General features: G+C 53.9%; 1 protein-coding gene across 1 annotated transcript in view; it reads right to left on the reverse strand.

Moving 5' to 3' along the window:
* Nucleotides 1–22,107, reverse strand: part of FAM222A (family with sequence similarity 222 member A) — a 55,012-nt gene extending 32,905 nt beyond the window's left edge. Inside the window, exon 1 of the mRNA XM_006922149.3 lies at nucleotides 21,275–22,107. The gene's annotated coding sequence lies outside the window, so the exon portion shown is untranslated. The remainder of the gene's footprint in view (nucleotides 1–21,274) is intronic.
* Between the last annotated feature and the right edge of the window lie 6 nt (nucleotides 22,108–22,113).

Consider the following 22,113-nt stretch of genomic DNA (forward strand, 5'->3'; position numbering starts at 1 on the left):
CAGATCCCAAGGTAGGAAATTTGGGTTGGGGCCAACTATACAAGTCACTGGAGGCCTCCCATCTCCTAGTTCTGGCCTTGGCTCTTTAATGACAAGTGCTATCAAGTCTCCATCGTCACCTTCCAGATAAGGGGTGAGATGTGGGTGAAGCTGGGAATCAATACTGAATGCCATCTGTGCTACGACGCTACATAATAGGGGCTGAGGGAGCTCAGGGAAAAGGCCTCAACCCAGCATTTTTGGAGGAAATTGTGGGACCTTCCTGGAGGAACAGTATCTAAGTGGAGACCAAAAGGACAGTGGTGTTACCAAATGACTCCAGATAACAGGACGACAACCTGGAAGAAGGAACTCTGTGTGCAGAGGGTAAAAGTAGGACCCATCATGGAGCTGGGAGGGGCTGGGTGCTCCCAGCCATCCTATCACCTATTCCCCTGCACCCCAACCCCTATTCCTGCACCCACAGTTCAGGGTTAACTCAATGACAGGGAAGGAGAAAATCTAATAATCAGAGCAATAATAGGAGCTAGTTTTTATTTTTAGTGTTCCCCATGGGCCCAGCACGTTACAGACATCACCTCATTTAACCCACCCCACATCTGAGACAAAGCAACAGTTACTATGGTCGCTGTACCCATGAGGAAACAGAGGCCCGTGGGGGCAGCGGCTATCTAAGGTCACAGACTGGGTAGTGGAAGGGGTGGGCCTGAAGATTAGACCCCGAGGGGAGAAGAGGACGGGAAGAAGACGGGAATGGCTAGGAGTGCTTAGGAGAAGAGAAACTGAGGCGGGCAGGGTGAGTAGGAGGGGAGGAGAGCGGAAAAGAAAGAGGCCGATAAAGGCTGATCTTGACTTTCAGCCTGAAGCCAAGGTTCAACAGATGCTTCAGGGAGGTCAGGCTGGCACAGAAATTAGTGGAGCATTGGGGCAGGGGTGCAGAAACGGAGCAGGGTGTATGGCCAAACCCCACTTATGCATGGGCCAGGGCTCTAGCTTCCAGCCTTTGCTGGGCTGGAGCAGGGGATGATGTGTGTGCAGTATCTCTAATCCCGTTTCTAGTGGAGGAACTCTGTGTCATCTGGCACGGGGCACCCTAATTTTAGCGTTGGGGAGGTGGGGCCAGACCACCTGGGTTCTAACTCAAGCTTGGCTACAGCCTGGCCTGTGTGACTGTGTTTATCTCTGGGGAGTTTGATTTTTCTTTTGTGTGCTTCTCTTTATTTCTGATTTTTCTGTGGTGCACATATATCACTTGTGTATTTTTAAAAATAACTTCTTAAAAGGGATTTAACCACTGCCCACCAGGATGCTGGAGTGTATTATAAATTCCCTAACATGACAGGGAGCAGCTGCTCCATGAGGAGGCAGTGGTAGCCAGGGAAGGTAGAAATGGGTGATGAGAGAGATAGGGGGACAGGAAGGCCCAGAAGCTTTGAAATCCAGGCGTGAAGAGAAGCAGCGAGCTTTCTGGGGGTGAGGGGACAGGAACAGATCCAGTCTAGCCAGCCCTCCAGCAGTTCCTGTCAGCAACTCTTCTGCAAGGGACCCCTGCTCTGACCACCTGCTCTGACCATGTGCCCTATCACCTTTCAACTTCCACACGGCCCCCATGCGCCATTCTCCACCTTGCTGGGGGCAGGCTGAGCTTTTCCATGTGGAACTGCCTTCTCTGCTCAAAACTCCTTCACTGGCTTCCAGGGCATTTGTAACAATATCCTGTGTGGGAACCTCCCCCCAGCTCCCTCCCGATACTGTCCCCCTCCCCTTGCTCACCCCGCTCAGCTGTACTGGCTTTTCTTCCCGTCCTCTCACAGGCTGACTCTGGTCTCATCCCAGGGCCTTTGAATTTGCAGTTTTATTTGTACCTAAATATTCTACAGCCATGCTCTCCAACAGAAATATAACGTGTTATAAATTTATTAGTGCTCACAGGAGGAATTATGTTTAATAATTTATTTTATTTAATTCAATATATCCAAAATACTCTCACTTCAACATGTAATCAATATTCACAAATTACTATTTTACTCTTTTTTTTTCATACTAAGTCTTCGAAATCTGGGGGTAGATTTTATACTTACAGGACATCTTAGGTCGGACTGGGTGGCATTCCCTGTACCAGCTCTGTCTCCTCGTTCATGCCTCAACTCAAACATCACCTCCCCCAAGAAGCCTTCCTTGATCACCCAAACTAAGCTGGCAACCCTCTGCCCTGGCCACTATCCCATCACCACTGTAGTTCCTTCACTGCCGTTATCACTCTGAAATGATCTTATGAATGATTTAGCATCTATCTCCCCTACCTGAGCACAGATTTTGCTGTGTTTGCACACTGGGGCACACAGTAGGTGCTCAGGGTGGACAGGTAGAGGATGGAGGTCAGGGTGGCAGCCCAGGGGCCCCTCTCCGCCTACTTCGTTCCAAATTCTACTCTTGGTGATGAGAGGCAGAGACCAATTATGTGTGTATGTACGCACACGTGTGGGGGATGTGTACACACACACACACACACACACACACACACACGCACGCACCCACACCCCCTCCCCTCTGCTTATGAAAAGCGGGCCCAGAAGATGGGCCTCCTTTCAAAATCAGCCCGGCGCAGAAAAACGGCTGTGACAGCACAAAGCCGAGATTGAATCAGCAATGGGCCCGATTGCCTGGTGACGGTTACAAATGATCTGATGTGGAAAAGACAGGATCAGATGTGCGCAGAACAACGGCTGCTCAGAGCCCCCACATGCCAGACAATGGGCTGCCGGGCAAGCGAGCAGGCAGGTGGCTCCCAGAAGCTCAGGCCAGAACATGCTGATGGGTGTAGGGCCCAGGATAGGCTTAGCATAGAGCAGGCCCTTTCTTGGTGCCAGACCCTGGGCCTGGCCGCATCCATGCACCCACTCATTCATGTGAGCCCTGCTTGACCAGGGTGGTCAATTATGCAAGACAAAATCAGACATTTCCCAAATGCTTAACATCTGGGAAGAATGTCTCTATCATGAGACCAAGTGCTCAGCTCTGGGCAGTTGGATGATGGCTGAATTTTTCTTCATCAGATTTGCCATTTCCAAATACTAAAAGATGAGTATTATTTTTGTAATGGGGGAGGAAAAAGAACCTTTTCCCACCTTCTTGTACTCCACCGACCCCTAGCTTTTGCTCTCTGAGGTGTGCAGGAGGACAGGAGGGAGCCAGGTCCCCTGCCATTCACAGCTCCAGGACAGCCACTGAACTGGCTTCTACCCTACCCCCAAGGGGTGGGTTAGAGTTTGAACCTCTGAGTGTGCAATTCCCAGGCCCTCAACCAACTACTACTGCAACTCCCTCCATAGCTCTGTTCATGGAGGTTGGGTCCAGAGAGACCACATGGCTTGCGAGGGGTGCACAGCAGTGACGTGGCCCAGCTGGGGCCTCACAGACACACCTCTAGTCTCTTTTTACTCCAAGGCCAAGCACATAACATATGCTCAATAAATCCCCACTGAACAAACAGAGGGATGCGTTGGGGCCCCTCATTCCTGCCTGCTCCTCCTATGGCCCAGGGCTCACGGTCTCGTCTCCGGTCACTGCCATGGGGTCCCTTCCTCCTCCTCTCACTGCAGTTTACCACCTCAACCGAACAAACCCCTCCACATATCTGGAACACCTGGACCACCAGAGAACTGATGTCTGAGTGTTCTTCAACATAGTGGTGAGTAGGCAGAGAGGCAGGGCTGGTGGAAAGTAGGCAAAAGCCTCCTCTCAGGCCCACTGTCACATGCCAGTGGGGCATGGTCTGGGAGGTGATGCAAGCCCCAGCTGTATCTTGAAAGCTCAAGGGCTGGGAAGCTTCTGGAGGAGGGGGCCGGCCCCTTAGGAGGTCTGGGAGGGGGACTACTTCATCCAACAGCAACCACATGCAAGACGCCACCTCTTAGGCTTGAGCTCACCCCGAGAGGTGGGGGTAAATCCTTTGCTCCTGCCTTCTAGCAGGGAGCAGAGGCTCAGAGAAGACATGGGTTTGTACAAGGCCACCTGGTGGGGTCTGGATGTGGAGCAGGCCTGAAGGACTCTCGAGACAGTGGAGGGCTGTGCCAAGGAAGGGCAGGGATTCCAGTGGGTACTCAATGTCCTACAGGACTGCCCACTCCTGGGGTGGGCACTGAGTCACCTCCCTTGGGTGCCACCTTGGCCCTGAGTGGTTGGCATGACTGCAGGCCAAGAGGCTGATGTCAAAGGGGACATCCTGAGGCCAAAGGGGACATCCTGAGGCTACCACCACCACCACCGCTCCACTGGCCTTCACTCTCCAGACCATCGAGGCACTGCCCACCTCAGCCCCTGACCGGTGGCATCCAGAAGGGGTCAAACAGCACCCTGGCTAAAGCACAAACCCAGAACTGTGTTTGAACCGTGGCTCTGCCACTTACCAGCAGGACTCTCTTAAAAGTCGCTGAGTCCCTCAGGCCCTCAGTATCTCTGTCTGAAAAATGGGGCTAGAAACCATACCTCCCCACCAGGCCTTGGTGAGGACTAAGCCGGATGTTGTGTCACCCGCCCAATGGCAGCAGCTACTCTTACTGTTGCCCTCTTAGCTCCTTGAAATCCACCACCCACTGGGTATCCACTGTGACAGCAATGTCCACCCTCAGCTTTCACCGTCATGGGCCAGAGAGGACATCAAGGGGCTTAGAGAGGTGAATCCCCGGGTTCAGGTGGAGCTTCGAGGGAGCCCAGCGAAGAGGGTTAGTTCCCAGGAGGAGTAGCTTCCTGGAAGAGGGAATATCTGAGCCCCCTGACTGTGTGTACTGGCACAGAGCCTAAAAGCACCTAGTGGGGGCTCAGGGAGTCTGGTGAGCCAGTTCTTTTAGGGCCAACTGAATGGTGTGGGGGGCAGTGAGGGCATTCTGGTGTAGGGACCCCACCCCACGGGCAGCCACCAGAGGTAACACACCCACTGAGTCCTAACCTCCCTAAGGTAAGGACTATTATCCCAGTCTTCCAGAAGGGGAAACTGAGGCACAGGGAGAATTCATTTGTCCAAAGCCATCCAGTGAGGGACGGTGTATCAGGGATTTGAGCTATCTGGCTCTGCAGTCATAACTACCCACGCACAGCCTCTTGCCATGACAGAGCATGCAGGGCAGGGGTGAGGTATGCGAGAGAAGAATGGACACAGGCTGGAGGAGCTGGGGTTAGGGAGGGGCCCTGAAGGCCAGCCTGAGGTCTTGGCATATCATCCACAGACTAGAGGGAGCCACAGAGAAGGCACGATGGTTATAGGACTCTGGAGCTGGCTCACCTGGGTTCAAACCCCAGCACTTCTACTTGCCAGCTGTGCACCCTCGGGCAGATCAACTAACCTCTCTGTGCTTCAGTTCCACGTATGAAGAAAGGAGTTCAGATCAATGAGGCTGAAGTCTGGCATACAATAAATTTTATGTGTTTATTAAAGTGGAAAAAAATCCCTGAAATCTCATGGATTGAGGCAGTGCCCATCAGGTTTGGGGACAATCTAGTTGCTAGCCCTAAGGTACATTTTGACCCAGGGCAGTGGGCACAGCCTGGCACACCCCAGCCCTGCCAGGTGGGTGCTAGGCCTGGGGAAGGGTGGCAGCGGCTTCTCGAGCCTCGCCAGGGCACGTGCCAGCATATGCGTGTGCGCGGCTGTGTGTGTTGCTGCAGCAGCTTCTATGCAAACATGTTAATTTGTTTTCATTTTGTGTTTTTTTTCCCTCGCAAGATAATTGGGTGAGTTTGAAGTCTTGGCGAGGCTGCTGATTATAGCTATTTGGGTGGTGCCCTCGTGGGGCTTGGGCCCTGCCTCCTGCCTCTGGCGGTGTCTTGAGGGTATGTGGAGCTGCCACCGGGTTCTAGGGACTCTTGCTGGCCAGGATTGGGGATGAAGGTGGCATGACATCTGGGATCCCCATCATGCCCTCCACCCAGACAATACCCCATCACTGAAAGGTACAAATCCCACCCACAAGCATCTTTCCTTTGCCCTCCTTGATGCAGTTAAAAAAAAAAGTGACAGGTTGCCAATATTAAAAAGAAAAAAAATCTAAGATTCTACTTACAATTCTCATTATCTGGTTTCTCTTGAAAACAAACTAAAACTGGCAGCTTTAGAACCACTGTGACGGCTGCTTTGTTTACTGTGCCACCTGGTTGGCCTCATGGGCACCTGAATTTTCTGCTCTGGAGAAGGGCACGGGCTTTGGGGTCTAATAGTCCGAGGCTCAGACCGAGGCTCCACCCTCAGAAGCTGTGTGGCGTCAACCAGTATCTGCCTTTCTGAGCCTCTTGTCCCATCTGTAAACCCTTTGCCTTGCCTTGGGAGGATTAAAATGAGATGGCCCAGTTTTTAAGAGCATAGTAGGGGCTCAGAAATATTTGTTCCTGTCTGTAGGAGGAAGAGCCAGGATGGGAGCTTCCTGCTCTTCGGGTGTCCTGCACTTGGGTGTCCCATCCCCAGACATGTCCTGCACTTCGGGTGTCCCATCCCCAGACATGCAGCCTTGTCACTGATCTATTTCTATCTGTTTCTCCTGCTAGCGGGGGACGAGGTCTCTGACAGCCAGGGCTGCGTCTTTGTTTCAGACTTTAATGAAGGCCTACTATGCACCACACTGAAGAGCTGGGAGAAGTGAAAAGGCTTGGGGGGCTCAGGGATCTGGTAGTGGTGAGCAGGGTACGAGACCCAGAGTGAGGGCTCCACGCCTCAACTAGACAGGGGGTATTTAGGGAAGAGGCAAGTCTGAGTTACGAAGGCACGTGTGTGTATATGCACGAGTGCACTGGGGAAGGGGACGGTGGAGGTGCTCCTGGTGCGAGCTCTGGCCTAAGCAAAAGCCTAAAGAAAGGAATGACCTGGTGGGTGTGAGCTAGTCCCAGGTGACTAGAATATGCTCTGAGAAGCTAAGTGGCCTTTGGGGGCTTCCTGTGGGTGGTTCTAGGCCTTCCATAGAGCTGGTTTCAGAGAGGACTTGGTCAGTGTCTGCAGTGGACAGCTGCCAAGTGGGCCAGGTGAGGTTCAGGAAGCTACCTTTCCTGTGTTCCTGGCTCCTTGGGATCCTGGGACCCTTAACCAGTCGCTTCAGTGACCTGAGCCTCAGTCTGCTGACCTGTAAAATGGGGCTGCAGTAAGACAATCCCTGCCATGTGCTTATGCTCCTTAGAGTTACCCTGCCACCAGCTCACTGCCTCAGCTCGTCCTCTCATCTCTCCCAGGAAATGGTACGGATGCTGTAAACCCCAGGCCATGTTCGTGCATCCTAAGCATGTGTAGACACTGAGCTCAGTGCTTTACCTGCATTCTGGTACAACATCCCCAGTGCCGGATTCTACTTCATTCTTAGTTTTAAGCCAAGAAGACGGAGGTTTAGAGAAGGTTTAATGGGTAGGGCAGCCTTTAACAGGGTCCTGTGCTTGGCCCCCAATAAAGCTGCAGCTGCTAGCCTAGAGCCTAGCCAGGATGGAGGGATGGAATGGATGCCTGGTGCCCACCCAGGGAGTGAAGACAGCCAGTAGTCCTCTTGAGGCCACCCAGACAACTGAGGCAGGCATCTCGAATTGCAGCCCTGGGTCCCAGGACCCCAGACCAGCAGGGCACAGATCATGGCTTCATGGCCAGCTGTGGCAGTATGGCAAGTCACCTGTCCTCTCTGAACCTCAGTGTCTTCATCTGTCATATAGGACTACTGCCCTTTATTTGTTGGGTTGGTGGAATGCCTGGACCAGTGGTAGCACATAGTAGGCCCACAACAAACCCAGTAAATGGCTGCCAGTGACTCCATAGCATCCAGAAGCCCCCAGGAAACAAGAGGAAGGCAAATAATGGTGGAAGGACGCGGCAGGGGAGAAGATGACAGGCTCCTGGCCAGTCCCCTTGGGATGGCGGCAGACCTTTGTAGAGGACTTGGACCTCCCTCATCACACAGGGTGGCAGCTGGCAGCACCCCTCCCCCACTGAGTGTCATACAAAAGGGCCTCTATTCCTGGCTCTGAGCATTTATCCCTGGCCAGCTGGGTTGCACCGCCCTCTCCCCACCCTGCTGGCTACCCTGCCTGGCCGGAGCCTGCCCAAGGCTACACAAAGCCTGGTGTGTCCCTGCAGAGCCAGCCTGGCCTCAGAAGACCCCATCCACGGAGAACCAGAGAGCTCGAAAGGGTCCTGGGGAGGGTTCATAGTGTGTGGCAAGGCCATGTCCAGGCCACGATGGGGAGGGGATTGGGAAAGCATGAAAAAGACTTTAGCATGGATGAACCTGCACATGAATCTGGCTCCAGTGTACCCTCTCCTAGCTGTGTCACCTCAGGTTAGTTTGGCCCTTGGTTTTTCATCTGTACTGTGTGGCAAGGCCATGTCCAGGCCACGATGGGGAGGGGATTGGGAAAGCATGAAAAAGACTTTAGCATGGATGAACCTGCACATGAATCTGGCTCCAGTGTACCCTCTCCTAGCTGTGTCACCTCAGGTTAGTTTGGACCTTGGTTTTCTCATCTGTACAATGGAGACAATAATAATAACACACCCAACTTTCTGGGCTGTTGAGGGTTCCGTTAGGCTATGTAAGGCCTGGCACACAGTTAGCACCCAGGACCTCAGAGCCAGATCAGAGGTACCTGGGGGAGGGGGTGGCAGGCAGAAGTGTCCTGAGGACTGGCCAGTCATGTTCTCAGTATATCCCTCCTCAGCCCTACCCTGGAAACCTGGGGGGCCCAGCCCCCTGGGTAGGAAATGGGGGACAGTACCCCCTCATAGACCATTCCACCCTCCACTCTCTACCCAGCAAGATGCATGTGTATTGATGCTGACCCTCAGGCCAGGGCCTGAGCCCCTTACTGCCCCTGGCCTATCTGCTGGCAGCAGATTTTACCGAATGACAGCAGCTACTGTTCATGAAACACCTACTGTGTCCTGGGACTTCCAGCTCCATCATCTCCTTTCAAACCTATGGCTACCATGAGAGGCACAATGGTTATGGGCTCTGGAGATCAGCAACCCAGGTCCAAAGCCCAGCTCTACCACTTCTAGCTGTGGTACTCCAGGCCAGTCCCTCTCTGTTGATCCTCAAAGGGTCTGTGCAACAACCAAATGAGAAAAGGCCTGCTCAATGCCCTTAGCCCAGAGCCCAGCCCCAGCAAGCTTGAAATCCTGACCACTGGGCTATTACCTCCAACTCACAGATGGGGAAACTGAGGCCCAGCTAGCAAGTGGCATAGTGCCTGGTATGCAGGAGGAGGGCAGTAAACCCAATGGCTAATTCTAGGAGATGGACTAGGGATCTGAAGCTAAGTCTGGAAGACTCGGAGGTCCTATTTTTTCCTTGAGGGTTTTGCAAACATATTTTAGCAGTTTGTTCTTATTTCATAGATATCCTCAGCTCCATGGGCCATGTGGCCTGGGGCAGGTAGGGCAAGAGACCGAGGCCTGGAGGCTGACCCGCCTCTCTGGCTGACCCCCAGGAGAACCTCACCCTGCCAAACAAAGTCCCCCTTTCTCCCTCTCACCCACTCGGGGCGGCCAAGTGAACAGTGGAATACCAAGTAATTAAGCCCGCGTGCACCATCCGGGCGCCTGGGAACACTGTGGAGTTTCCCTTTTATGTTTATAGCAATTGTATGAAAATGTGCAACATGAAGCGGCACCAGCTGACAAATGAGACGAAACAGACAGGATTCCGGGCCGGCTTTTTCTCGGGCCTGATTGGCATTAATTGTGAGCGTTTACAAAGCACAGCTCGGCGCCTGACATTTGCTTCAAGCGAACGTTTCCTTCTAATAGTTTTAATGATTACAATGGGAGCTGCTGATCTAAAAGGGGCGGTAAAAGGCTGCCTGGCCTGAGCTCCTGCCAGGGGCCTGGCCAGCCTATGCTTGCCTGGGCCCTGGAGATCTCACTTTCCCCTGCTACCTGTTGTGGGAGGGCTGCACCAAGTACCAGGCCTCGGGGCCTTGGGCATGGCGTCACCCCGCATGGGGCCTGGCTGCTGGCTGGCACATACTGAGACGCCAGTTTATAAAGTTGATGGGGAAACCCACAGGCACAATGATCCTGGGCACTGACCTGGGGGAGAGGCAGGGAGGGAGGGGAAGGAGAGAAGAGCAGTGGGACTGGCCTCCCCTGGCTCTGAGGCTAGAGGCCCTCTGTTTCCTCATCTTATAACGAGGGTAGGAAGGACCCCACAAACGCTGGCTGCTATTTCCTTGCTGTGTGACCTTGGCCAAATTCCTTCCCCACTCTGGGCCTAACCTTCCTCACCTATGTGAGGGGCAGGAACTTGGTCAGCTGGAGTCACAGGGATCAGTGTTCCAGTCCCAGCTCTGGCCTCTTTCCAGCTGCGTGACCTTGGGAGAATCCCTTGATCTCTCTAAGTTAGTTTTCCTCATCAGTAGAATGAAGTTCAGAATCACTACAGGTTGCACAGTGATTTCTAAACTCCAACAGAAAGGGTGTAAAAACCCTGAATTGCTGGCAAGCCAAGAGGCTGTGTCTTATTCCCTCCCTGGAGAGTCCTCCTAATACCTCACTCATCCATCCATCCATCCATCCATCCATTCAGTCAGTCAGTCATTCATTCACTCATTCGTTCATTCAATAAACATCAAGTGTCCTTATTAGGAAGCTGGGAAGATATCAGCAAACAAAGCAAGACTCTACCTTGGGGAACAGACATGACAGATTAATATAGCACTTCATGTGCAGTATCCCATCAACTTATCCCCATTCGAAGAAACTGAGGAACAGGGAGAAATGACAGTCTGAAGTCACTGGGATGAGGTAGCGTGACATTTGAACACTGGCAGGCTGCCTCAGAGGGGGGTCCTTTCAGGACCCCGATAAGCAGCCCACTCAGGCCTCAGGCGGAAGCCCTTTCTGAGGAACTGGAGTAGGCTAACCCTTGGGTGAAATTCACCTTCAAGCCAGGAACCACAGCAAGAAGACTGGACCCTGGGAAAAAGAGTCTGTGAGCCTGGGCAGCCTCATGGGGAAATTGCCCAGTCTCTTTGAAGCAGGTAGGGAAATCAAGGCAGTCACTGAGAATATCTCAAACCCTCATGGGGTCCTTTTCCTAGGCTAGAAATAGAAGAAGTGCCTCAACTAAGGGCCACACGACATACTCATTCCCACATTTCCATCAGCACTGTGCAATGCCCACTCCATGCCAAGTCCTGTTTTACAGGCCATGCAAACAGCACCAGCAATGTGGCTGGGAAAGGACAGCGGGTTCAACAGCTACATGGCACGTGCAAAGGCCAGAGCTGAGAGAGAACCTAGTGGGTACAGGAACTGCTGGCAGTTTATTGAGGCAGTAGCCTCCTCAGCAGTCAGGCCTCAAGGGCCCTCTTACCCAGGCCCCACCTGACCCCTTGACTTTGCCAGACCCACCCTGCAGGAAGCCCCCAGGGCAGTTTCCAGCTCTGTGCTTGGCACTCGCCAGAAAAACCCTGGCAACTGTTTCCTTTGGAGTCAGTTTGGGAGGGTGGGGCAGGGAGAAATTTTTTTTTTTTAATGGGGATTTTTTTTCTTTTGCATATGGTGGCACAGATGGGCCCATGATCCATAAAAACTGTTTGCAATTAAACTCCCACTTTGCATGGCTGGATTTGTCAGTTGTCTGAACGTGGGGCTCCACACTGACAGGGAGATGGGACTTGGGGTAGGGTGGGGCCAGATGCTGCAGGATGGGTAGAGGCCCAGGAACCTGCTCTGGGCTTGGGGCCCAAGCCGATGGGGTATTGAGACAGCCTTGCCAGCTCCCTCTCTGGGCATTCCCCAGCCCTCGCCCAGAGTCGGAGGGTGGCCAGGCAGTTGGGGTGGGGCTTGGCAGGGCTTCCCTGTCCAGCAGAGACTTGGCCAGTGCTGGGTACCCTGGCGGGGGCAGGGGATAATGAGGGTGGATAGAGTGGAGCTAATCACCACTCAGACTCTGCCAGAGACTGGGTTTGGGACCCAGAACAGGCAGAAGGGTGGTCAGGCAGTGTGAGCCATAATGGGGGTCCAGCAGGCAGAGTACAATGGCAGGTTCAAAGCTGAGGAGTCAGAACCTCTGGTACATTTGGCAGAAAGGATCAAGGATGGTGCCAGGAGCATCTGCCAAAGGCCAGAACTGGCTCCTTCCTCATCCCCGGGGGAATTGGGCCTGCCTCCTTGAAACAAGTAGGGAAATCAAGGCAGCCATTGAGAACATCACAAGGGCCTGGGCTTCCCCTTCCCATACCAACTGGCTCTCTGCATTTGGGAACCTTTTCAGAGGGCTTGCAGAATGGGGCTGAGGGGCCTGTACCCCTTCCGCTACTCCTGGGCTTAAAATGCCAGCCTGCCACCCTGGGACGTTTGCTTGTTTGGGTTTAAAAATGCATCATTTGGCTTGGGGAAATCCTGAGATCGCTAATAATTGTTCCCTGATGAAAAGAAATAAGGCCTTGATACCCGCTTCCCCCGCCCCCTCCAAGCTGGGAAAGAAAAGTCATAAAAATAGCTTGTTATCTCACCTATTGAGGCTCCGACTGGATGTTACTGCTAATTGGGTATAACATCCTTGTCTTGTTCTCTCAGAAGCTAAATCAAGAAAGCGCTACTGCTGCGAACTAATTATATCTCCGGCCTGCAGCCTGCAGCTTGTCTCTCCCTTTATTGAGTTAAAAAATGGTCATGAACCTTCATCTTTTATCCCCCCAAGCTCTGGGTCTAGGCTGCCCGCCAGGCATGAAAGCAAGGCAGGGACAGCCCTTTAGGAAGGTCTAGGAGAGGTCTTGGGGACAGGCAACAGGGTTGGGAGTCCTTGGAGGGAAGCTCCTGCCCCAGGTACCTATCTGGCTCCTTCCCCTTGCCTCGCCCCAGACCTGGTATTCAATTTTTCCTAGAAAGAAAGACTTTGGCCTCTCCTCCTTGCAGCTGAGCATTTCAGTCCAGTGAGCATTCATTAATTCATTCAAAAAACATTTATTGGCTACCTTCCTACTGTATACCAGGCACTGTTCTAGGCTAAAGCTTACAGAAGACCAGGGGTCACCCCAAGCACCAGCTGACTTCACCCTGGGTTCATGGGAATGTTGAATAAATACACTTAGACAGGACTGGATTGCTCCTCTGCTCAAAGAGCTGCCACAGCTCCCTACTCCAGGGAGGCAAAGCCCAAATGCCGAGACCAGCCCTGGCTTCCTCCATGGTCTCTTCCCACATTCCAGCCACATCCAGCCACAAACTAGTCCTTCAATCTAAACATTCTTGCCTGCCTGCCTGCCTGCCTGCCTCTGAGCTGCTTCTCATGTTGTTCCCTCCACCTAGAAGGGCCTCCTTCCCCGTCCTAGAAGGCCCATCTCTGCCTGTAGAAGTCAACCAGCCTTTCAAGACACTTCCTCCAGAAAGGCTTTCCTGTCTGTCACTCTCAGTCCTGCTCGAGGCTGTGGACTTTGAGACCTAGGTGTGAATGCCAGCTCAGCTGCTTAGCAAGTGCTTAACCACTGAGCTTTGGTTTCCTCATCTCTGAAACAGGCTAAGAATTCTTCCTAGAGGTGCTAAGAGGCACACTGCAGTATGTGTCCTGCAGAACGATGAATGAGAGGATGCCCCTGAAGGACCTAGCTCTCAGGAAGAGCTCAATAAATGCTGTTATTATTATCCAGACTGAAAGCATTTGGAATCTGCCCAGAGCACTTGCAATGAGCATGTGCTGGACTGCACGGACTGGGATACAGATCTCTCTGGGAGACAGAGGAAGGTAACAGACTCTCACACTTCCATAGCTCTTGTGGCTAAAAACCCATATCTTCAGAAAAGATCCCCCAGAATTCCTCGCTCTGATAGCCTGGTCTTCTGAAGCACACAGAGAAGGGCCAGTGGGACCCCTGAGCTCATCCGGGCCAGGCAGGCAAGAGGGCTTCAGCTATTAGATTGTAGAGCCTTGGAAAGAACCCCACTGATTGATTGGTGCTGCCTGCCCACAGCCCTGGAAAGAACCCAAGGTCAGGAGAAGAACTCAGCAGGGGAAGAGGGCAGCAATTGATTGGCAATGTCTGCCAAGGGCACAGCTGTGTAAGGAGTTTTAATAAATATAAAAGATTGAAATTATATCAAACATCTTATTAAATGCCGATGGTATCCAACTCTAACTTCATCACAAGTAACAACTGACCAGCCACATCCAGCCACAAACTAGTCCTTCAATCTAAACATTCTTGCCTGCCTGCCTGCCTGCCTGCCTCTGAGCTGCTTCTCATGTTGTTCCCTCCACCTAGAAGGGCCTCCTTCCCCGTCCTAGAAGGCCCATCTCTGCCTGTAGAAGTCAACCAGCCTTTCAAGACACTTCCTCCAGAAAGGCTTTCCTGTCTGTCACTCTCAGTCCTGCTCGAGGCTGTGGACTTTGAGACCTAGGTGTGAATGCCAGCTCAGCTGCTTAGCAAGTGCTTAACCACTGAGCTTTGGTTTCCTCATCTCTGAAACAGGCTAAGAATTCTTCCTAGAGGTGCTAAGAGGCACACTGCAGTATGTGTCCTGCAGAACGATGAATGAGAGGATGCCCCTGAAGGACCTAGCTCTCAGGAAGAGCTCAATAAATGCTGTTATTATTATCCAGACTGAAAGCATTTGGAATCTGCCCAGAGCACTTGCAATGAGCATGTGCTGGACTGCACGGACTGGGATACAGATCTCTCTGGGAGACAGAGGAAGGTAACAGACTCTCACACTTCCATAGCTCTTGTGGCTAAAAACCCATATCTTCAGAAAAGATCCCCCAGAATTCCTCGCTCTGATAGCCTGGTCTTCTGAAGCACACAGAGAAGGGCCAGTGGGACCCCTGAGCTCATCCGGGCCAGGCAGGCAAGAGGGCTTCAGCTATTAGATTGTAGAGCCTTGGAAAGAACCCCACTGATTGATTGGTGCTGCCTGCCCACAGCCCTGGAAAGAACCCAAGGTCAGGAGAAGAACTCAGCAGGGGAAGAGGGCAGCAATTGATTGGCAATGTCTGCCAAGGGCACAGCTGTGTAAGGAAAGCCAGATATGCCACAGCTTCGCCATCCTTGACATTTTACAGAGGACACAGCTGATGCCTGGCTGGGGTGGGGGTAGGAGGATGACCAGTTCCAGGTCTTGTAGCTCATAAACGCAATAGCTGGCTCAGAACTGGGTCCCTCAGCCCTTTTGCAAGGATCCTCCTGTAACAGCCCCACCCAACTAAGTGCCCTCACAGGCAGAGAAAGGCAAAAGCTTGTGTGGATAATGAAGGGGGTTCTGTTGACCTGCCACGTGGCCTGGGGCTGTCGCTTCACCTCACCGAGCCCCGGTTTTTTCATTTACACAACAGGGATGAAAACACCCTTCTCAGAACCATGAGAATTAAATGAGAACAAAATGCGTAACCAGAAGCCCAGTCTAGCACATAGCAGATGCCAAAAATGTCCTATGATTCCCACAATAGGCAAAGGTGTTTAGACAGAAGCCCCCAAAGCCAGCAATCAGACGTGCCTCCACCTCCAGGGAGCTCTCTCTGGCTACCCCAGTCGGAAGTATAAATTTCCACCTCTAATTTCCTAGCATACTCTGAGAGAATGAGGGCCCCAAATGGCCATATCTGGCTTGTTTCCTGCTGTCCCCCTGCTCCTGGCACAATGCCTGCAGACTGTGAATTCCTGTATTGTGGTGACTAGCTACTGTACTGTGATGGTGTGCTGGAGGCCTCACCACCTTTCAAGGCAACTGGGCTTGATCATCTGTGTCCCCAGCACCTGGCAGGGAGCCTGGCACGGAGAAGCGAATCTCTCTGAATGAGTGGATGAATAAAGAACAAAAATAGCAGTTCCTGTTTACTGCCCTCTTGCTATCAGTTACTGCCAAGCCTCACAGCTGCCCTCCAAAGATGACCCTGGGCTCATCTGACAGATGAGGAGACTGAGGTCATGCAGATGCTGAGGGACAGGGCCAAGTCTCAAATTCAGGCCTGGAGACGGCAGGCCAGAAGGCCCTGCCACCTCTGCCTCCCTCAATGCCAAGCTCTGACCTGGGCCCTGTAGGGAAGCTGCCCCTGCCCTGGCATCAAATCCTAGAGCAGACAGCCCGCTGCTGGACCGCCTTCCTCCTCCCCTCTCTCTCCCTCCTCCAAGGGAGGTTTCCCTCCCCACAGACTCTGGGTCATTAAGTTCTACGTCATTAAGTCCCCATCCCCGCACGCCTGTTCACAGCCTGCCTCGGCCTTACCCCCTGACCTCTCAGCCCTTTGTTCCCTGTGCCCTCTGCACAATGGTAGGGGCTCCCAGGGCCCCAAACAGCTGCTGTGTCTGGGATGCTAGTTTGCTGTGGGGCCGGGACCCTGAGCCTGGCCCATCCAGCTCTGAAAGGCTCAGTCAAGCTGACTAGAGCACTCAGCACACTCAAGCTCATCCCACCCATAAGTCTGCAAGAAAATTTGAGCACCCACAGCCAGTGAGAGTAAAGGAGCCAAGGTCCCACCCTAATCACACTCAAGGCTCTATACATGCTCCCAGTTTGTCTCCCTTTTATCTCCACCATCTTATAAGCTTCCCCTGCCCTTCCTGGTCATTCCCCTTAGTTCTCAAACTTCCTCCTCAGTGACATCTCCATTCACTTCACACTGCGCAGTTCCACCCAGTCTTCAGAACCCAGAACGAACACCCCCACCCACCCCCACCGCCACCCGTCAGGAAGCCCTTTGTGGCCAGCTGCAGTTTCTCCCTCCTTGATGTCTCTCCTCCAGACCTGATCTGGCTCTGTCCAGAATCCGAGTTAGTTGCAGACTCATCTAATTCCTAATGGAGGCTGTAGGCCATCTGATTCCTTAGGGCTTTGCCACCCAGAGAGGGGCCAGCAGGGTGCCCTGGCCCAGGCTGATGTCAGGGGTTTACCAAGTGGAACTACAAGAGGGTTGAGGAGGCGGGAGCCAGAACCCCACTTTTGGCTACTAACAGATCTCGTACTTCTGCCACTCCCTGGCTGTGTGAACTTGGGCAGTGACATAACCTCCCTGTGCCTATTTTCTCCATGGCAAAACGGGGTAGTAACAGTACTTGCATTTCTTAGGCCTATAACATAAGCCCTGGGAGGGATCAGCGAGGTGACCTCTACCCAGGATGGACTACCATTATTATTTCTGTCTGCACCCCACTCAGTGGCCAGCACAGGAATTTGGGAGTCAGAGAGACTAAGGTTCCAGCTGGAGTCTGGCTTATTGAGAATGCGATTCTGGGCAGGTGGCTCATTCCCCAGTGCCTCTACTTCCCCATCTCTGAAATGGCACTAATACTGCCCACAGGAATGCAATATCTACGCCTCTGCACCCTCTTTTGTTCGAGGCACGCAGTAGGCCCTCAGAAATTTCTCAACTAACGGATCAGTGGTCCAGGTGGAAGGAATCCATCCCCCTTCCAGACTCCTCCCTACCTCCAGTCTCCAGAATCCCCCTCCCCACCCCCAACCCATGCAAACTAAAATAGTCATTAGGCAGATTTCAAAAGATGTCAGTAGCTTATAATTATAGTCGACATCCTTCTGAGATAAAAGTGATTACCTTGGATGCAAATCACTTAGCAACCAATCAGGGCGGTGGGCGGCGCCCACGGAGGTGACCGGCCCGCGCGCAGCCCTCCTCCCGCAGCCCGCCCCGCACAGGCAGAGAAAGCGCACAATAGCTCTTGACACGCAAATGGGTTAACACAATAAAGGCGGCTCCGGCCGCTGCTAGGGGAGAGCAGCAATTCCCGGCCCGCGGGAGGTAATAAAGCGGCCCTTTTGTGCGTGCCTCTTCGTTCTCACCCCCACTCCGAGCCCAGAGGAATCGCTGCCTGATTGAATTACGGTTCATGAATATGAGTGGCTTCGCTAGCTTCCTCCGGTTTGTGAGGGATTGGAAGGCAGAAGGGGCAGGAGAGAGGTTGGGGAGGGGCCCTAACCTCTGGCCCCCTGGCCAGGCCCTGGTGTCCCATCAGGAGCTCAGATTGAAGCCACGTGTGTTCACCATGTGGAGTGCCCTGGGTAGGTGGGTGGGAGACCCAGCAGAGGCATTTGGAAGGGTGGGGGTCCGGGACCTGCCCTAAGGTCTTTCATCTTTGGCTCTAAGAGGGACTGGGAGAGCCATTCAAGGCCTTGTTCTGAGGATGAGGCCACAAGAATGTGCATTTATCGAGTGCTTACTGTATGTCACCACCTGTTCTAAGCCCTCCCTGAATCCTTACCATAACCTGGGTAGTGGGTGCTATTATCAGTTCCTTCTCAGATGAGGAAACTGAGGCTCAGAAAGGCAAAGCTACTCACCCGAAGTCACACAGCCAACATACAGTTGGACCCACTCCATCACTGGGGGTTAAGTAACCCAGCCAAGCACCCTTCCAGAGCAAATGTGAAGCTCAGAGGTAATAGGGGATGGGTGAGCTTACATGGAATTAGACAAGTGATAAGGATTACTGAGGGTGGGGGATGGGGAGCTAACCTTGAGAAGGGACTGTCCAGAGGGCTGAGAAGGCCCCCCCACGCTGACCCACAGGAATGTCCAGGGTGACCATCCTTGTCAAGGGAGCCCTACCTGGATCCTCTCCCTTGCTTTAACCTCCCCCACTCACCTAAGCCTCCAGGATACGGCCACCCCAGGGCCACCTCTTCCCCTCATTGAGCACACCCTAGCACTTCCAAGCATGCTACCTGGCCACTCCCACTGCCCAGAACACTCGTTCCACTTTTCTGCCTGGCGGATCCCTATTTGTCCTAAGAGGGACATGGTACTATTCCTATAGGGCCTTTCCTGATCTACTAAAGTTGCCCTTGCCCCATCTACATTCTGGCCTTCCCCACCAGCTGGGTGTCTACCAAGGGGGTCCCTGAGATGGCTGAGGCTGGCCTCCCAACCCACCCCAGGTAAGCCCATGTGGGGAGCAGATGACAAGTAGCCTAGGGGCTGGCTCTCAACCCTTCCTGGCAGGCAGGTTTCAAGCCATACCTTCCTTCCCTCAGTGCTGGAGAAAGAGGTACAGGGGGATGAGGGGAGCAGGCTGCTCACAAGGCCAGGACAGAAGTAACTACTCTGCTCAGCCTGTTCTATAGGTAATAGGGAAGCAGGATTCCAACCTGGGTTTCAGTGTGGCAAGGCATCCAGGTGAGGCCAGACTCCCTCTATAGCCAGAGTCTGGCCCTTGCAGGAACCCTGCCCAACAAGTGGGGGTGCCTCCCTTCCACCCATGTAAGGGGGTGGGAAAACCTGGGGACTCTGGAGCCAGTACAATTCACAGCTGAACCTCTGTGGTTGCCCGGCTGAGCACCTGCAGCCCATCACTTCCTCTACCTGAGCCTCAGTTTCCTAATCTGTATAATGGGCCCCAGCACATGAGCCACTGCAAGTTGTAACTGCGATCCTATAAAATGCCTGACATGTAGGAAGACGCTGGGTAAGCTGGCACTCCATCCTGCGTGTCTCCTGGTGCTATTGCCAAGCCCAGGGAAGGAAACAGAAGGAATCGCCCAATTCTGACAGCATTGGCTGTGGAAGTGTAAATACTCCACGAAGGACCTCCAACTGCCTGTGTTTGTGGATCTCTGGCGCGCACTTGAGTTTGTTTCTAAACTGGGAAGCTTCGAGAGGCAGCGCAAACAGCCCTTCTGCCCACCTCTCCCACTTCTCCCCCCATCTGCTATTGCTCCTCTATCCTTGGAAGCCTGAGTGTTTAACGACACCATTTCGGCTGGAAATATCATCTCTCTGCCAAGCCCCCAAAAGCAGCTCCACTGATATTTATTGACCTGTTAATCTAGCTAGAGAGCCTGGTAGAACAGAAAAAATGCTCGCTGCATAGAAATGGGACCTGGCTTCTCATCATGACCTGACATACACTCCCCTCTGCTCTCACCCCACCCCACATTGCTGAAGCAATGACACAGTTCTTTAACCTTTTCCTAGAAATGTGATCACAGCAGTTTCACCCACATCGACAATGGCTGGAAGGAACTTAGAAGAGGAATCAAAAAGCCAGCAGCAGGATGCTGCCTGAGGGCTCTCTGGGCCTTCACAAGAAACGGGGCTAGTGCTGAGGTGTGGTGGGGAGGAGAGGGCTAGTGCCTGACCTCCATCAAAGCTGGCCCCTTGGCAGAGACACGCTTTATTCAGACCTTGGCACGGATGGGCCTGACTTGCTCTCCATTCACTTAATGAGTGCCACATGGAGCTTGTCAAATCATCTAAAACACCAAAAGGAGTGGGGCAATCAGGAGTTCAGGACTGGCCAAAGCCTCTCATCTTGGCGTTAAAGAGCAGAGAACCCCCTGAACTTGAGGGGTAGCAGGCAGCAGCTCCTCTGCACCTTTTCTGGCTGGGGGTGGGGCAGCCACATTTTCCTAAGCAAAAGTAGCCTGTTTTAAGGCAGGGAGCCCATAGTTCTCTGGGGACTCTAGGAACTTAGGCCTGCTGGGTGTGTGGGGTTCAGGGAGGTGGTCTTTGTATCTCTTTTGAAAGCAGAAAGTTGTTCTGTTTGGGAATCCTAAGGCCCCAGGCACTGCCAGGCTCTATGTCCAAAGCTGAACACCTGTCCTTCTGGGGAGGAGTATCAGAAGGGACAGCTGGAGCTGCCTCCCTCCCCCACTTCATCAGGGCGCTGGGGATTTAGGTCAGAGGACTGTAGTAGGGGTGGAGGGAGTCTGCCTTCATCCCTCCACTACCCAAAGGCATCCAGCCCTGCCCCCTCCAGCCTTGGGTCAAGGCAAGTTCCATCGCCACGGCAACCCCAGTGGCATCAGAGGCCTGGTAGTGACATCACCTCGAGCCCCCACTGGGCACCCGCTCTCTCTGTGAGTTTTTTTGTCGGAACAGTCTGTAAGGGGACCCTGCTATGGTTTAGCCTCAGAGAGCACAATCCTCAAAAGCAGCCGGCCACATGCATCCATGAGACTCCATATACCACTCAGAGCTGATGTCCCTGAAAGATCTCAAAGGCTATTTGAGAGAACCCCAAGCTGTCCCATCCTGGGTGTTCCACTCCTCAAACACTCCAAGACGCGGGAGTTTCTGAGGAATTTTCGGAAGACGGAGCCGCTACCCCGCTTTAGGGGTGGGGTGGCCTCTGACATATGCGCACCCCGGGGCCCAGCAGAGTCCCCACAACGGGCCCGCAACCTCCACTCTGGCCGGTTGGCAAGTCTAGACAAGTTGTGTGTGGGAAGGAAGGGGGCGGTCAAGAAGCATTGCTGCTTCAGTGTCCCCAAAAGTCCAGGGCCCCTTTATTTCCAATCTAGCTGCCCCTACACCAGGGGGTGCACCAGTTCCAACCCAGAACCCCGCCCCGCAGAACTCACCAGATCAGCCAGGCCGTCGGAGGGCACCAGGTCTCAGCAGCGACGACTCTCCGCTCGCAGGGTTGCAGCCATGCAGAGGTGGCAGGGACTGCCTGAGGAAGCCCCTCTTGGGGGCCGATACCTCTCTCCGGGTAGGAAGGGACGCTGTCGGTTAGGGCGACCCAGGCGCCGGCCCGCGCCGTCCGAAGTCGGGAGTGAAGGGTCTCTCGGCTCAACGGGGGTCGCGCCCGCCCGGGACCCGGGCCGCGCGGGCGCTCAGGCGGCGCATCCTCGCCCAGGCCTGTGCTCACCGCGTCCGGCGGGCGGCGCTGCGTCTCCCCTCGGGGTCCCGCTCAAGGCTGCAGCTCGGCCGTGCGCTGCTCCCCGGGGCGCCCTCTTCGCCCACACTGGGATCTTGGCGGCCGCGGCCCCTCTCGCCGGCTGCAGCCTGTCTTTGTTGCTTCCTCTCGTTCGACCGCCCGCTGGCAGCTTGCAGCCCCCGGGTTTGCCCGGGGGTGTTGGGGGGTCGTCTCGTTTGGGGTTGCACGCACCTGCAGCGGCCCGGAAGCCTCGCAGGGTATGCACCGGCCCCCGCAGGTTGCAAAGAGCCGCGGCAAGAATGCACCGGCCCCTCCTCCTCCTGCTCCGAGCCCCGGGAGTTGGGGGAGGGGAAGCAGGAGAGCAGTGGCAGCCAAGGCGGCGGCAGCGGGCTGCAGAGGCTCAGATGCAGCCCCGGGGGCCTCGGCGCCGAGAAATCACTGGTCCAGGTGGAGCCTGGAGGACGCGAGGACGGCCGGGAGGACAGTGACCGGGCGTGCAAGCTCGCGAGGTGTAGTAGGGACGGCGCGAGCCGGGCTCTC

The sequence above is a fragment of the Pteropus alecto genome, unplaced genomic scaffold (genome assembly GCF_000325575.1).
Source record: "Pteropus alecto unplaced genomic scaffold, ASM32557v1 scaffold259, whole genome shotgun sequence".
NCBI classification, from domain to species: domain Eukaryota; kingdom Metazoa; phylum Chordata; class Mammalia; order Chiroptera; family Pteropodidae; genus Pteropus; species Pteropus alecto.